The 18,387-nt window shown below is 37.9% G+C and overlaps 1 protein-coding gene across 16 annotated transcripts in view; it reads right to left on the reverse strand.

Annotated features, from left to right (window-relative positions):
• MBNL1 (muscleblind like splicing regulator 1) overlaps positions 1-18,387 on the reverse strand; it is a 200,842-nt gene that overhangs the window by 180,051 nt on the left and 2,404 nt on the right. For 6 of the 16 annotated variants that reach the window (XM_084640047.1, XM_084640046.1, XM_084640052.1 and 3 more), the window contains exon 1: positions 12,734-12,962. The exons of 1 other annotated variant lie outside the window; for it this stretch is intronic. The gene's annotated coding sequence lies outside the window, so the exon portion shown is untranslated. Of the gene's footprint in view, positions 1-12,733; positions 12,964-18,387 lie in introns of those variants that run through there. 9 more of the 16 variants (XM_084640045.1, XM_084640044.1, XM_084640042.1 and 6 more) reach the window with 3 other exon arrangements.

The raw sequence follows: 18,387 nt of genomic DNA on the forward strand, positions 1-18,387 counted from the left end.
TTGGAATATGGTCCATTTTTAGGCTCTAGGTCCAATACTGCTCCCAGGGAAGCTAGTAGGAGTTTTACCCTCTAAGTAAAGCGTTTTCCTTAGTAAATATTCTTACCTGTTCAGATAATGAATGCAATTCATAACTCGTTTTACTCACTTTTTAAAATCAGGCAAACTCCCACTGAAGCCGATCATAGATAAAAATATATAGAACTACCAAGGTCAATAACAGCTTGCCTGACTAAGGGCCTCAGGATTTCTCTATATTGACTTTATGAAATTCAGAAGCCGGCCTAATGTAAAAACTAAGGGCTATGTATGGTCCTAAGCTAGGCATGTGAATTCCTATCTATACCACTTGGACTTGCACATGTGTTTAACTGAGGGAACACTTTTGCTAGTTATCTTCACTCTATTAAATGTCTATCGAATGCACGATAAATCTTTTGAACTTCCTATACAAGCACTGCAGACCACATGAACATATGATTAGCTAGCAAAGTCAGGGAATGTTATCTATAACATTTGATTAGTCTTTCAAAAAATGCCTGTTCCAAATTCAACTCTGATGCATATTTTGCTTCACCAAATGATCTGTGACCATTTCTTGACTTATTACATTATCATCAATAAGCTTAACAAACAGGTCTGCTAAGTCTATTAATCTTTTGGCACACAAAATCTAAAGCTTTAGAAACTAAACTTCTTACTACAAGATATAGAAAATGTGGTGTAGAAGTTAAAAGAAAAATTCAGTGCATATTCTGTTAAAAAACTTCATTTTGTGTATCAAAGTGTAACTGACACACTTATCAGAACCCAACTATGAATGTGATGTTAATGACCAGTCTCTATTTGGAAGGGAGGGGTATCCTTTTGCAACAGAAGCTTCTCCCACTGCCAAACAATGCATTCATATAGCTTCTAACAGAAAAAAATACTGAACATATTCAAATGTAAATTACCATCCATACACCTAAGAAAAGCATCGTTACTCTCTGCATAAATGAATGGATACAAGAAATGCCATCCGTATGGGACCTGAGTACTTTCAGGACTCATACTGCATTTCACATTTTAAACTGCACAGCTGTATAAAATACAGAGTTTAGGCTTTTCAATACTAATTTATCAGGGTGGATAAAAATCAATGATTTAAAAAAAATTTAAAAAATCGGATTTTTTTGATAAAATGCTTTTTGAGGAAAAAACCTATCTAAAATCGTTTTAATTACTATACATTGTAGCTCAAAGATATCTCATCATGGAATACGGATTATAAATTCTAATTCTATAGTATGAGACAATATATTCATGTACTGTTTAAGAAAAAATTTGTAAATGAGTTCCAATAGTTCATGGATTAGGGACCCAATCTTATGGGGTTCCAGGGACTTCTGTATAGATTATTTAGGTTAATCTTTCTATCTACCTAATGGGACTCAGAGCTCAGTCTAGAAAATACCATCAGAGATGCTTAGCTTTGCAGTTCTAAAACTGAGGATTTGTGTCTCTAGAGGTAACATGCTTGTTAACAGCAAAAATGTTTTAAAATAAATAAATAACATATAGAGATGAGAAATACCAGACCTCAACCCTATTGTCCCTCTGCAAATGTGTGTACACAGAGTCAGTCCCTTACCTCTCTCTAAAAGTGCAAAGTTTCAAAAAGTTCAATGAATAGAAGATTGTTGGGGGCAGAACAGGTCTGGACAAGGAGAAGAAGTCTGGAGATAAATGTGAGAAGAGAGGGACAGGCAGTAGAAACAACAGTGAAACTCTTTGAGCAGCATATTCCAGAAGTCTTGAGGTCTTTCTGAGTGAAGCCTTCATTGATTTGAGATCTACCATACCATTCTCTCACTAGAAGGGAAAACCTGTAATGGCAGCAGGCCGTAAGAAAGATCCAATTTGGGTCTCATCTGTCTCTGAGTTGTGAAGAATATGTATTAAGGTTATAACAACCAACAAGAATGCACGTTTATGTAGAAATCCATGATTAAATCAAGTCTTCCGGACTAGTGATTTAAATCATGATTTAAATCAAATCCACCCTGTAATTTATCATGCTAAAACTGGTTCTGATTCAAATACAAAATTATGTCCAGCTTGCTTTTACACTGGAGGTGTCCACAATATTAATTTTCTATGAATCTCTTATCGGGGGGCCACCAAATCATCTAGTCTGATCTTCTGTATATCACAGGCCAAAGCTTGAAATCTCAAATATATACGTGCATAAGCAAAGACATACATATACACACACAATTCATTGATATGTGGGCTGAATTCTCATTTACATTAAGGCACCTTTACGCTTCTCTGGCAATGACTAAGAGCCTCAACAGTCAGAAGAACTAACATTGTTTAAACTGGCTGTTAAGGGCCCAGCCATAAAACATATCTGTATGCACAGATGATAACTCCACTGCCTTTAGAGATCTTCTGTGAGAATGTAAGGGTGCAGCCATGCAAATCTCATAGGATCAGGCCACCCTATGACACAAAATTCCCCCAAATCCCATAAAGAGGAGACACAATTCAAGCTGAATTCCTCTTGAAAGCAGGAAAAGAGGTAGAATGCTGCCTCTGTTGCATTGACCCACTCCTGCCATCCACACGTGCACCAAGACTTTAGGAGTAGGGGCTTAAAAGTGAGTAGCTGAGAATAATCCAGCCTCCACTGCATCGTCCCCAGCTGACCACTTGCATATGCATACAGCCATAGCATTAACTCTTGAGATGTTCTCTTCAGAGCTGCTAGTGCGAAGTTGTGGGTGATTTGACCAGTAAAAACATGGCTCCTGAGGAATCAGTGCTGCCGGGGAGACTGTGGGTGACTAGACTGAAGAAGCATCTCAGTGACTGCTAATATATGAGAGGGCATATTCACGGTAGAACAGATGGCTGGCAGCCATATAGCCCTGTCCACTCTCTGGACCTCAAAACCTATTCCATTTTAAGGGACCAAGTGTTAATTTTTGCCCCTCTTTTCCCTCTCTTCTGCAGTTATTTTTTTTAATTCAGGAAGGGTTAATCCAGCCCTACACTAATTTTACAGTACAATAAAGTTACCTAACATATTAGAAATGTTTTTATCTTTTAAATTTGCTAATGATGTTTTGAATTAACATCAAGTAGCAATCATCCCATTGAAAACAAACAAGAATTAGAACAGTAACACTAATTTATTTATTTGTTTTATACTGAGTGTGAAATATTGCTTTATGTACACACACACACATATATATGGGAAACTATTAACTTTACCTTTTTTTAAAGATTCAGTTATCCCAGCTTGCTGCACTAGAGTCAGACTTTACAGGCAATCTTCTGTAGTGATAATATAATACAGAACATAATTTGAGGGAATATTTCAGAGATATAGAAGCAGACAGTATGTAGACTTTTTAAAAATAATTTATCTCAGTGGAAAAATAATTCTCCTGATACATCCCTGTATTTTATCATGAGTTTAATGTACACTGAACTCTTACAACAATAACCATATAAATACATGGACTCACAGAAACTATCCACTAACGGTCTAATGTACATAAACTTCAAGGGGAGCTATATACGCCCAGAATCACTGATGTATATGCTATAGAACCATATACAATTGAAACAGTTGGGTTTGTTTGACAGTTGTCACAGACATATGTTGTGTAGCAAGACAGCTTCTTTTGAAAACATGAATGAACATTTCAGAGATGCCTCAGAGAGCAGCAGAAAAACATTACCAGCATTAGCCAGCACACATTTTAAAAACAGATTAGTCAGTTTCCTTAGTATTTAAACAAAATGTTGAATAAGGAGATGTCCACATACTGCTCTCCTGTACAGATTACTGATGGTAAAAGCAGAAGTCTGATACCAGGACAAGAGCTAGTATTCATTATTTATTTTAATACACAAAAACCAGAAACTAAATTCCTGGATGACATGTCGTGCCCAAATCCTCACCTTTTCAATTTATAATCCTTTACCAACTAGACATATGTTAAAAGTTGCATCACATACAAAATATAGCAGTAATGGGCTCAGCTCTTTCCCTTACTAAATGTACAAACTCCCATTGATGCAAATGGAGTAATACTTGTATATTGGTGACAGAACAGATGCCAAATGTCATGAAGATGGCAATAAAAGGGAAGACATATGTTTATGCCTTTGGTAAGTAATCATGGCCCTAATAGAAAGAAAATGTTCTTTTCATGTTGTTTTTCTTATTGAATTAGTTAGAAAAATAATTTTAAAATGTTTCTGTATCAACAGCGAGCAGTCTCCATGGTCCCCAGGGAGCAGAAAGTATAGAGACCAGTAATGTGAGCATCCATGCAAACATGGGGAAGCTTCTTGGTCATCCCTATAGCCACTAACATAGGAGATGGCATGTAAAATCCTGGATCTGAACATTGTTCACCTGGGCAGGGAGAGAGGATTTGAATCTGTGCCTGGTTATGGAAACCAAATGTCATGACTAACCATTATTACCTCTATAATTAAGCAAATCAAAATCCTGGATCTGAATATCTTAGTACTTTGCAATCCAATTCTTGTACATCAGGCTGCTCTCTCTAACAGACAGATAGGCTTCATTACAGTATCTGAGTGCATAACACATGCATAGATAAAATTTCATTATGCCCTTTACACTGACCCCTTACTCAGAAGGAATAAGAGATTATGAGATTGGACCCATTCTTTGATATTATACTATAATGCCACTGTCCTAGAGGAGTGAAAATATACAGTACTAAACAAAATTACATCAAACTGGATAACATCTAGAGATCACAGAAGATCTTATTAAAAAAGGAAGGACTTTTCCCCAGTTTTAGCAGAATGTACTGGCCTTTGCTAACAGAAAATTTTTTTCTTTACAGCAATCTTCATAGCATTTTCATTAAAACACATACTAAGCCTTTAAAGAGAATGAATATTTACGACAAGGTCTATTTGTATACCAATTAATATGACTATCTTCGCTTTAGCTCTTTTAGGAGTATGACAGTTGTAGTTTCTCCAAAGAGCTCCTAAGTAGCAATCATACACTATTCTGGTCATCAAGAGGTGTAAAGTCTCATCCTCCTAATTATAGGTCTTTCCTGTGTTATTACCATCTCTGTATTAACTATCCAGAAGCAGAACTCAAGCAGTACTTGTAAGCAAATAAAAACAGAGAATAGGAGGTGGTTAGCCTGTATATTGGCTGCTATACCCTGATACAAAACAAGAAAACATGGAGCTCTCTTTAATTATTCTCCTTCTGGCTGCAGACAATAAATTACATCTTGCCCACCTCTCCGTTCTGTGGATTAGTATTTTTTAGTCCATAAAGCCTGTTTTTCCTGGACTTTCAGTGGCCCCTCTGAGTAACATTCTCATAGATCAATGCTCCTTGGAGGGTTGTCTAACGAAGCACATATTTAGCATACATCAATCCCCTTTTCCTGTAGATCAAGTTTACTTTTAAAAGCTTCTAAGTTCCATGGGTCTAAAGTGCAAGTGAGTGAGCTAGCCTTGAAGCATTAATCGAGAGTGCTACTGCTAAACTACTAACCCAGACAACCTGAAGTCCCAGAGCCTTAAAATTTATCAGTCCAATAGAAGTTCCCTGCTCTCCAGGATGGATTCCATTGAATAATATTAAGTGCATGTAAACATGGCCCTCCCTTCCTCTACAAAGGGTGACATTTTTAAGTGCTCGTGAAAGGTATGCAAGATGGAAGAGTGTAAAGCCACCAATTTATTCACAGAACATGTAGTACCGGTCAGTGTTCTGGTGAGGATCAATGTTTAAGAGATGAAAAGGGAATTCAGCCTCCTTGCTGATTCAGTCCTTGCTCTCTCTACACTAGGCAGAATAATGGCGAGATTACAGCTTGATATTTATATTAATTACTATTCAGTGTTAGTTACTGATCACACAGTGAACTGTACTTTTTTTGTGTGTTATTGCCTTTAGCTATGAAACTTGACAAAATTAAAAACAGACTCAAAACAGGATAACATGGAGAATTTCTAGTTGTGGAGGGTCTCTAATTTACCTGAGTAACAAATTATCGTTAAAGGGGAAGAATAAGGCAAAATAAAAACCAATCTGAATCTTCGATTGACACGAAAACCAAATTACGCCTGAATTATTTGTCAGCTACAAAAATATATGGTATTTTCATTTTTTACAAATTTTATTGTTCAAGTTTCCCAAGTTTAGCTGGAAATAGGAAAAAATACACTATAATAAGATGAGAGACTGTTGACTTCACATTATATGGGAGAATACAGCTGTCAAAACAGGAGTGAAGGGAGCCTCTGTACTTCCCAAATGTGATACAGCTGGGCTCAAGAACACCTCTGTGAAGGTGCGGAGAGGGATGTGCATAAGGAGGGATTTCTGGGGATGAGTCGAGAAAAGGCAGCAATGTTGCCATTGTGGTCACTCTTATATTGGCCACAAACTGCTATAAGAACATAAGAACAGCCATACTGGATCAGACCAATGGTCCACCTAACCCAGTATCCTGCTTTCAGACAGTGGCCACTGCCAGCTGCTTCAGAGTGAATTAACAGAATTGGGCAATAATCAAGTAATCCACCCCTGTGGTCCAGTCCCAGTTTCAGAGGTTATGGGGCAGCTGGAGCATGGAGTTGCATCCCTGAATCAACGTGACTAATAGCCATTGATGGACCTATCCTCCATTAACTTATCATCTATTTCTTTTCTTACCACAGTTTCGACCTTCACAACATCCTTTGGCAACAAATTCCACAGGTTGACTGGTTGTGTGAAGAACTTCTTTCTTTTGTTTCTTTTAAACCCGCTGCCTGTTAATTTCACTGGGTGACCCCTGGTTCTTGTTATAGGTGTCATAAATAACACTTCCCTATTCACTTTCTCCACACCATTCATGATTTTATAGACCTCTATCGTATCCCCCCATTAGTTGTCTCTTTTCCAAGCTGAACAGTGCCAGTCTTTTTAATCTCTCCTCATATAGATCTGTTCTATACCCTTAATCATTTTGTTTGTTTTCTCTGTACTTGTTCCAATTCTAATATATCTTTTTTGAGATGGGGTAACCAGAAGTGCATGCAGTACTCAAGGTGCGGGTATACCATGGATTTATACACTGGCATTATGTTTTCTCTTATTTTGTCTCCTTTTCATAATGGTTCTTAACACTGTTAGCTTTTTTGATTGCTGATGCACATTGAGCAGATGTTTTCAAAGATCTATACACAATAACGCCAAGATCTCTTTCTTGAATGGTAACAGCTAATTTAGACCCCATCATTTTGTATGTATAACTGGGATTATGTTTTCCTATGTGCGTTACTTTGCACTTATCAATATTGAATTTCATTTGCCATTTTGTTGCCCAGTCACCCACTTTTGTGAGATCCCCTTGTAACTCTTCGCAATCTGTTTTGGATTTAACTATCTTGAGTAATTTTGTATCATCTGCAAACTTTGCTAGCTCACTCTTTACCCCCTTTTCCAGATCATTTATGAATATGCTGAACAGCACAGACCACAATACTGATCTCTGGGCGACTCCACTATTTACCTCGCTCCACTGTGAAAACTGACCATTTATTCCTCACCTTTGTTCCTATTTTTTAACCAGCTACTGATCCATGAAAGGACCTTCTATCTTACCCCATGATTCCTTATTTTACTTAAGAGCTTTTAGTAAGGGACCTTATCAAAGGCTATCTGAAAGTCCAAGTGCACTATCTCGACTTGTCCATGTTTGTTGACCCCCTCAAAGAATTCTAATAGACTGGGGAGACATGTTTTCCATTTACAAAAGCTGTGTTGACTCTTCTGCAACATATCACATTCATCTATGTTTCTGATAATTCTGTTCTTTAATATAGTTTCAACCAGTTTGCCTAGCACTGAAATTAGGTTTACTGGCCTGTAATATCCAGGATCGCCTCTGGAGCCTTTAAAAAAAATAAATCGGTCCTCCAGCCATCTGGTACAGAGGCTGATTTAAGAAATAGGTTATATACCACAGTTAGTAGTTCTGCAATTTCATATTTGAGTTCCTTCAGAACTCTTCAGTGAATATCATCTGGTGACTTATTACTCTTTAACTGATTAATTTGTTCAAAGCCTCTTGTGTTGACAGCTCAATCTGATACAATTCCTCAGATCTGTCACCTAAAAAGAATGGCTCACGTCTGCAGTAAAGAATGGCCACATCCTCTACAGTAAAGACCAATGCAAAGAATTCATTTAGCTTCTGTGCAACAGCCTTGTCTTCCTTCAGTGCTCTTTTAGCACCTAGATCATCCAGTGACCCCCACTGATTATTTGGCACGCTTCCTGCTTCTGATGTACTTCAAATAACTGCTGTTAGTTTTTGTGTCTTTTGCAAGTTGCTCTTCAAATTCTTTTTTTGGCCTGCCTAATTATACTTTTACACTTAATTTGCCAGAGTTTATGCTCATTTAATTTAGGATTTGACTTCCAATTTTAAAAATATGTCTTTTTATCTTTAACTGCCTCTTTTACTCTGTTATTTAGCCATGGTGGCATTTTTTGATCCTCTGGTTTTTTTTATTTGAGGTATACATTTAATTTGAGCCTCTCTGGTGATTTTAGATAGTTTCCATGCAGCTTGCAGGCATTTCACTTCTGTATCTTTTAATTTCCATTTAACTAGCCTCCTCATTTTTGTGTAGTTCCCTTTTTTTAAGTTAAATGCTACTGTGATGGGTTTCTTTTGTATTTTACCCTTCAGAGATGTTAAATTTAATTATATTATGGCCACTATTACTTAGTAGTTCAGCTATATTCACCTCTTGGACATGATCCTATACTCCACTTAGGACTCTATCGAGAATTTCACACCTATAGAGTAGGTGTACAGGGACCAGGGCCTCTATTCCAGCCTCGAGGCTGTTTTAGCAACCATAGAGTTTCATGGATTCAAGGGCCAGAAGGGACCATTATGATCATCTAGTCCTGCCTCCTCTATAACATACACCATAGAACTTCCCCAAAAAGCACAGTTTCTACCATGAGCTGTTGCATTTCCCTATGCTTCACCTGTGGATTAGGAGTGGATTTAGTCCTGGACTTCCAACGCCCACATAATTCTCCTGCCCTGCCCGCCAACTGATCTGCTTCTTAGTACAAGACAATCATCCTGAACACATCTGCTCCTGAAGACCCATTTCTGCCACACAGACTACAGTGCATATAATGGTAATTTTATTTATTAAGGAAACAAGGTGGTGAGGTCCAATAAAAGATATTCCCTTACCCACCTTGTGTCTCCAATATCTTGGGATTGACACGGCTACAACTACACAGCACACAATTTTAATTGTTGTTCCATTTTCTTCTAACCGGTCTACTTGTTTGTCTTTCTGTTCTTAGACTGGAAGCTCCTTGGGGGAGGGACCAAGCTTTGTTATCTGTGTGTCTGTCTGCAACGTGCCTAGCCCATGGTAGATGTTACCATAAAAATAAACAAAAACAATCACACAAAAACATTTACTTTAGGATTTGTGTGTGCTGAGCTTGAGTGCACAGATTTACCATCAACTCATTGCATATATAATGCATGTGCTTATATATTTTGCTCTAAAAGGGAGTAGCTTGACACTATTTTTTTTTTTAAATGTGACAGAGTCCAGTCTTACTTCCACTGAAATCAGGAGCTCTGCCATTGGTTTAAATGGCAGCAGAAACAGTTATTCACTTTATACAGTTTACTTTTCACTGTCATCTACAAAAAACATGGGAACTGTCATAGTTTCATACCAACAGAATGCTCAGTTCTGGACCCTATCTCTGACCGTGGCCAATACCAGAAAATGCAAATAAATCCCATAATGGACAGCTATGCAATAACCTGCTCATAGGTGAAGTTTCTTCCTAATCCTTCTAAAAACAGGAGATTTTTTTCTATCAAATGTAGCTGTGTAAGTCCTCTTCGTCCATAGAAGTGTCCAATTTTTTTCTGAATTCTACTAACCTCTTGGCCTCAATCATATCTTGCAGTAATAAGTTCCATGGGTTAATTATTATTGTGTAAAAAGAGGGTTTCCTTTTATCAATTTTTCTATTTCGATGATTATCTCTTCTCATGTTCCCCGTGAAGGAAAACCCAATTTACTTTCCCTATTTCATATCATGTCCTCTCTTATTAATCTTCCATCTAAAGTAAACATACTGAATCTTTTCACTCTGTCCTCACACAGAAGTCTCTCCGTGCCTCCAATCATTTGTCTGTCACTTGCCTCTCCTGCTTCTGTTACATGATTTTGGGGTAAAGTGGCCAGAACCAAATGCACAATTCCTGGTGAAGGTGCTGCATTGATTAATATAAAATGTCATTATAATATTTCTATCCCATTATTTATACATCCTAATATTTTGTTTTGTTGGTCAAAAAACAATCTCTGTATACCGAACACAGATTTTCATCCAAAGGCTGTCCCCAGTAACCTTCAGGTTTTGAGCCAAAGTCGCTGTGATTAATCTAGAACCTCACAAAGTGTGTGAATGGTTCAAATTATTCCTTTCAATGTATATTTAACAATACTGAACTTCATCTGCCAATGTGCATTCCATTCACCTAGATTTATTAAAGCCCTCTGAAGTTCTTCACAGTCTTCTCTAGTCTTTCCTAAATTGTGTCATCTACAGACTTTGTATCTTTATGGTTCACTGCCTTTTCCAGGCCACTAATAATATATTAAACTACCATAGCCCTAGTACAGAGGTAGGCAACCTATGGCATACGTGCCAAAGGCGGCACACGAGCTGATTTTCAGTGGCACTCACGCTGCCCGGGTCCTGGCTACCGGGTCTGGGGGGCTCTGCATGTTAATTTAATTTTAAATGAAGTTTCTTAAAATTTTAAAAACCTTATTTACTATATATACAACAATACTTTAGTTATATATTAAAGACTTATAGAAAGAGACCTTCTAAAAATGTTAAAATGTATTACTGGCATGCGAAAACTTAAATTAGAGTGAATAAATGAAGACTCGGCACACCACTTCTGAAAGGCTGCCGACTCCTGCCCTAGTATGTAACCTTGAAACAAGCAATGGTTTTTATCTTTTGCCATGTTGAAAACTGACCATTTTTTTCAATTTCTTTTTCCACCTCTAAGCTAGTTTCAAATCTGCAACAGTACTTTTCCTCCCACGGTATGACTGCTTAATTTCCTTAGCAGCCCCTTGAGATGTGTCGAAGATTTTTTTCTGAAAGTCCTCATAAATTATGTCAACTGATTTTCCTTTATCCATTATGTTGGCAAGAGATATTACACTGACAGATGCTCTAGAAATAACTTGGATAGATCTAATTTTTTTCTTTACCTGATAATTTTCAAAGGATTATAATAATTTTATATGTACACATACATACATGTATATATTAAATATGACCAGGACATTTAGGAGTGGATGTATTTATATACATACACACACTATATTTACATATGCACACTATATATATTAATATGCTGCTGTATAGATATAATGTGCACTTGTATGCATGTACCTATATACCTACACACAGTTACTGAACTTTTCAGCTATTCCTACCATTTCAGGTTTGGTAGACCAAACCATGTAATTGTTTAATTTACAATTTAGAAGAATGTTTATTTTCAATGGGACTTGGCAGCTTCTAAGTACAAGTTGGTTCCATTAGTTTCTCTACACCCAAATGACAGTAAACTAGTTGGGAGATAAAAAATTAAACTGAATCAGCACCACATTGCTACCGTTACAGAATTCTGTATCAAAATATTTCCTTATGGCATAGTGCTAATCTTAAAAAATTCCAGCCCAACAGAAAACAAGACTCGTTATTTCCTTCTTTGAATGAAAACCAAAATCAAAGTAGTTTTTTTAAGTTTCACACTTAGTGAATGGTACTATGCAAACCGAACTTTAGCTGCTAAACACCAGTGTGCGCACTCACTTTTCCTACAGTTTGAGTGACGCACTACAAAACAGAATAAATAAATAAATAAATAAATAAATAAATAAATAAATAAAAAGAACCTCTTATGCAGGGCGTCCTCCACCCTGCGAACTTGGCAAAAGACATCCAGTACTGAAATACAGCACTCTCCATATAAGGAAACAGAGCTAAACATGTCATGCGTAATTTATGTGCAGTAGGCAGAGAATTAACCTTTCCCTGAACATATTTGGCCCATATGAAAACCAAGCTAGACGGTAGACTGAGAAGAAGTGATGAGACTTTTCCCTCTGCAAAAATCTTTGCAAGCGATTAGGAGCCCCTGCTGTTCGATCGTCTGTTCCCTTCAAACAAAGATCATGAAGCGATTATGACACTTTATATGCACCTGTTTGTTTGTTTTTTTCCTATTCTCTCTTCCTCCTCCCCCGCCTTTTTCTTTTTTGAGGACTGCAAGGCCCCCTGCGATCTGACAGAGCGTGCAGAACCCGCACAGGAAGGCGGCTGCTTTCAGCAGAACTGCAATTGCGACCGACGGCTTTCTTTTTAGCTCTAGATGGTGTGCGATATGAAACCATAAACCCTGGCAACCCAGCCCCTGCCTGACCAACCGAAAGTCAGTGAAAGCCTAATCTCACTTCCTCATTCAGCCAGCTACATTTTGCACAGCGAAAAAGATATTCATTAATTAATTAAAGACTGTATTTAACAACCACAAAAAGAGAGAGAGAGAGACACACAGAGAGAGACACGGTGGAAATGGAAACTTACCTCTCACATTTTTTTTTTTTTCAGAGGCAACCAGGCTGTGGACAGATTGCCCCAGGCATTGTGGGATTCATTATTACAGGATGACAAAGGACTGGGGGGGAAAATGTCCCTGGTCACAGTAGCATTATGATAGCCACAACTCACTCAGCTGCCGTGAAAGGACTGTGGCATCTAGCTGTGCAGACTCTTATCTCTAATGTCTGGTTTCCGCTGCTGCCTGCACTGCCCCCTCCCCCATTCACCCAAACCTACCAGGAAGCGCTGGGCGTACTTGCCGAGCCTTAAGAATGCAAAGGGGGAAGGGGGGGGGGGGAAATGCTTTCATGCTACTGCAGCGTTTTGCCTTCGTGAAACCCGAGGGACTGGCACACATACATAACCGTGGGCCACTGAAGACCGGCTTTACTTGGCAGGACGTTCACCAAAATGTGGTATAAAAAGGTATCTGGATAAAAATCATCCCCGAAAAGCCAGTGTTGGTATGTGCCATCTTATATGTAAAACATTATAACCCCTGAACTATATTGAAAATGTGACACATGCACGCTACTGTGCCTGAGGACCGCCTGTTCAGACAATGAGTAAATCCCTTTGCACAAAGGCTCTCAAAGACACAGGGAGGACCAGGCTGCAAGGTTAGACTGAAGGTTAGATGCAGAATATAACCAAGCTCTCAGACTTTGCCCGGTTTAGTAAAGTGTTGCTGCTTAATATTCACTGTACAGTGGACCAATGTGCTTAGTTAAGCACAGGCACGGTCTGCAAAAGACTGTCTTTCTGTTGCAACTAATTGGCTTCAGCTCTGCAAATTTCCAGGAAATGGATTTATGAGTACCCACTGCAAGTATGCAACACTTTTGCACAAATAATGTAAAATATTCCCAACCTTACAGATTCTGGTAACAACAACAAAAACTTTAAAAATGGCAGCTGTTGTAGTTTGTATCCTTTTTTCCTAGGTCTCAGGAGTATTTACTGTATTTTTCCAGGGCTCAAAAGATTTTCTGTTTGTTTAAATAATCACACCCTTAGCCCTATTGTATTCCACTACACACACTTTCTAAGTCATAGTGTGTTCCATGATCCAACCCTTTTCATAATTCTGGAAGAAAATTACAAAAAACTTCCAGCTTAAAGCCCAATTCCTCCCTAAAATGACCAGTCATTATAAACTTTGATTTGGCCTGGAATTTTTAATTCAGCTTGTACTTATAATGTTTTTAAAATCCCTTTTATGTTGGTCTATGTTGCTGTTACAATTTTTTCCCCCTGAAAACTCAACAATGTAATTCTAATGAGATAACACACACATTTCTTTCCACATTCAGTGAAACAGGAAAAACAGTAACCCCACTCCAGAACTAGAGTCAAGGTGAATTTTTGTTTTTCTACTAAGAGTTCTTCTGATCCTTCCTCAGTGTGAAGAAAGAGCCCTGTGTATGCTTCTATTTCTGGGCCACTGGATCTTAGCTAGGTGTTTCCATTGCTCCTGAAGAGAGCAAGTTCAGGTAATTTTGGAGTAGGGAACAACACATTAGCAAAGGAAAAATAATCTTTACGGTGATCTTGTATGATATTGTAGAGTAACACTACCTACAAGTGTCAATCCACTGCCCCTAGGTTTCAGGAAATAGCGCAATGGTGCCACTACCCCATGCATGAGTAAAGAGTAAGTAAAATGAATAGTGAAAGCAATTACTCTCTAATTTTGTATTTGAAACATTTCCTGAATTTCAAAAAATTATTCATTTGATGAATATTGCCGTTTGACCATTGCTAGCAAAGAGTGCAAGGCCCTGACACAACAATCTATGTGGCTGGTCCCTGCTCCTATGCAGAGCCCAGTTGATTTAATCAGATCTCCACATTTGCACAAGGATTTGCCTGAATAGATCAGGGTCTTAGTTATTGCAGAATTAGTTTGCCTGTGCCACCAGAGAATCAATTTATTACCAAAAAAGCTACAACTTCAGTTTTCGTCACTAACCATGGAAGAAGCAGATAAGCCCTGCCACAGCTATTGACTAAATACCCCAAGGATTACTCCAACACCTAAGGTATCCAAACTGGAATCTGGGCTATGGGGCTAAACAAATTAACTTAAACCTCGCCATGGCATCAGTCTCCTTTTGAACCTTTCCGAACTTTATGTACTTGCACAAAGTCAGACACTATCTAGCCCCAAGTGCTTTAAAATACAACAGCATTCTAATTCACAAAGCTGTGTACCGTCATATTTTACCAACACACAATAAGGGTGCAACCCTTGAAGTCAACAGGAGTTTTGACTTCAGTGGGGGTAGCATTTCACCCAGAGAGTTTAGTGTACGTGGCTTGTGCAGTATCATACATACGGTATTGTATATGCAATATAAAAATGTGTGAGTGACTGACCGTGGAGTCAGTTTTCAAACATGAATGTCTATTTTAGGACACCCAGCTCCACACTTGGATGCTCACATCAACACAAAGTATGTCTACACTATGCTACTGTAGTGTTGTATTATAGACACGTTATAGCAACGGAAGGTTTTTTCCCCATTGCTGTAGTAAATCTACCCCCTCAAGAGGCGGTAGCTTCGTAGAATTATTCCATTGCCTATCTGTGTCTGTACCAGGGCTTAGATCAGCTTAACTACGTCTCTCACTCAATTCACACCCGAGTACTGTAACCAAGTCAAGCTAAGTTTTAGGTGTAGATCAGGCCTTAGGAAGCTATTTTTATTATTGCATGCATTTTTAAGTCACCCACCATCATAGTATATAGGGGCCATTGCATAAGTTCATCATGATTCTTCAAAACAAGGCATGATTTCTGAGCCTCTCCCCTATATTATGTGTAATTGGATCATGGTGGCTCATTCTGAAGCATGTATTCAAAGACATATGGAAACTTCATTGCTAGTTTGAATGTCCACATACGGAATTGGGTGTTTAACTCTGAAAACTGGACTGTATGGATATGTAAATAAGTATTTATTGATGGGCACAGGGATGGTGTGATAAATACAAACCCAGGAATTCTTCTGGCACCACCCACAATTAACTATAGATATATGACATAACTTAAAGCTACTTCATGTCAAAATTTCCACTTCAGATTTTTTGGCATTTACTTATTTTTTGAAAGAGGGAAACCAGCTGAAGTTATTCAGGTTTCAGAGTAGCAGCCGTGTTAGTCTGTATTCGCAAAAAGAAAAGGAGTACTTGTGGCACCTTAGAGACTAACCAATTTATTTGAGCATAAGCTTTCGTGAGCTACAGCTCACTTCATAACCAATTTATTTGAGCATAAGCTTTCGTGAGCTATAAATTGGTTAGTCTCTAAGGTGCCACAAGTACTCCTTTTCTTTTTGAAGTTATTCAGGTGATTCACACTCTACCCATCTAGCTATCCATTTACTCTGCCCATCACAATGGTATTTAAGACTCAAACACATAGGTAGGAATCTTATGCAGTTTTACCCTTTTCCTTGATCTGCACTGCTTTTTTAGGACATGCATCCTACTCCATTCCCAGTAACATTTTCTGTATTTCTACAGTCTTTGTCACTCAACTAAATGATAGGCCAATTAGTCAAAGACAAAAGGTGGAGTCAGAGTGCAGAGGTCTTTAATATTGGTAGGTTCCTTATTATTCAGGGATTTAAAAATCAGCAGGGCCATATTAGCGGACCGGTTTAGGCCTGATCTTGCTTCTAATGAAGTCTATGGCAAAACTGTCAATGAGCAGAATCAGGCCCTACGTAGTGGGGATTTTTAGTGGATTTTCAGGGGGTGTTTTTTTGTAAAAACAGAACAAAAATATCCCATAATGGTTTAAATGCATAAACTTATGTAATCACTGATTCAGTAAAGCACTTAAGCTCATGCACATAAAGTGTGTTAAGTGCTTTATGAAGGGTCATAATTTGTATATTTTATAATGCCTTGCATATTTAAAATGTAAAGGCTTTAATTATATGATTATTGTTTTTAAATTACTTAATACTATTTAATTTGTCTATTAATTTCCATTTTTGGAGAAGGTAATCTAGTCATTTATCAAATATATGTAAAAGAATAAGTGTGTATACACTCAAAGACATATGTGTAGTGCATTATTGTATTAGCACGGTCTTTGTAGCAATCCAAGTGCATGAGTGAGGGAGAGGAGATACTTTATAAGTAAACTTATTATGTATGGTTATGGCAACATCTTGGAAAAGGATGAGAATTTGATGTCTTAAACTTTGTTTCTTTAAAATAAAGGAAAATAGAACAAAAGAAACTCTGTCAATGATGCATGTACATTACAAACCTCAAAAATGACTAAATCTCACATCAGAACCTGTAATATTCTGAGACTGCAGCAATATCTACTTTAGGCAGAAACCCCCCACAAAGTGGCTGCTTTAATGCAGATGTTCCTAGTTTTGCTGGTTTAAGTCATTAACAGTCCGTAATATCATTTTAGGTAAGGTTGGCCTGGTCCTTACTTCTAGCTGAAGGTTCAGGTCATTATTTTAGACTAATTCAGCTATTATAACATGTAGTGGGTACGTTTCCACATTTTCCCCTGCATTTTTGAGGGCCTTTCAGTGCCCTTGATTGTACCAGCCATCCTATCCTCCTTTTATTTGGAAGAATTTGATGAGTAGCTTTCTGAATGACTTTGTCACCTGTATCGGATGATGTTTGATGATTTTTATTCTGCATTTTTATCATTCCTCTATTCCTACTATTCTGAATTTTAACCCCCTTACTAGATTCTGTTAACTTGAAGTGATTGGTTACCACAGCAACACACTCAGCTGGATACCATTACCACTTGTGGATCATGTAGTGGTGCCCTGATGAATTCCTTTCAAAGAACAATCTCCCATTTTCAGGCCATACATTTATTTTCATCTCTATCCCTTTTCTTCAGACTGCAGCTCCTGTGACCAATTTTTTTGGTCTTAACAAGAAGTATTAATATTGCTATTGTTTCGCTTGAGGAAAAAAGAAGTGGATCCAGAGGTGTCTCCCATGGACTATCCATGGATAAGTCATAAGAAAAATAGAGATTAGAACAAAGTACCCGTAGGGCATAGTCAACACATTAGGTCTCAAACTTTGAAAGCCCACAGCAATGTCATTTTGATTTACCCCTTTCTACTGCTGTTGATGACTTGCTTCATCTTTAGAAAAGTTTTCCACCAAATGAGCTGGAGAAGCCAGCTCCTCTGACTTGTAGGTCACCTAGGACTTGCCCGTCTCAACCTTGCCTTTTCCTTTGAACATCGGTGTTTCCTTTCCTCATTCTGATCAGTGCTGGTTATAACTCAGATCCAACTGACCTGAGCATATTTTCATACAACCTTATAAATGGAAAAGAATAGTTCCTCTCGTGGTAACTCAGCAGTTGTTTAATAGATTTTTGATTTATTTGCATATCTTAACCCTTGGTGACTTTTTGAAATTTTTAAATCATTGCGTAACACAACTTCCTCTCGGTACTTCCATTCAGTTTCTTTGCACAAGCCAAAGAGGTTTGCTACTTTCTCTGATTAAATTAGCAGGACTTGGTGGTACTGTTTTTTTCTCAGCAGTACTCATTAGGTTGTCTCCCTATTTTCCCATATATTCCTTGTTAGCTCACTCTCTTCAATTTTGATCAGGAATTCTGCTGT

Source organism: Lepidochelys olivacea (genome assembly GCF_965140295.1).
Source record: "Lepidochelys olivacea isolate rLepOli2 genome assembly, chromosome: 9".
In the NCBI taxonomy this organism is placed as follows: Eukaryota; Metazoa; Chordata; order Testudines; family Cheloniidae; genus Lepidochelys; species Lepidochelys olivacea.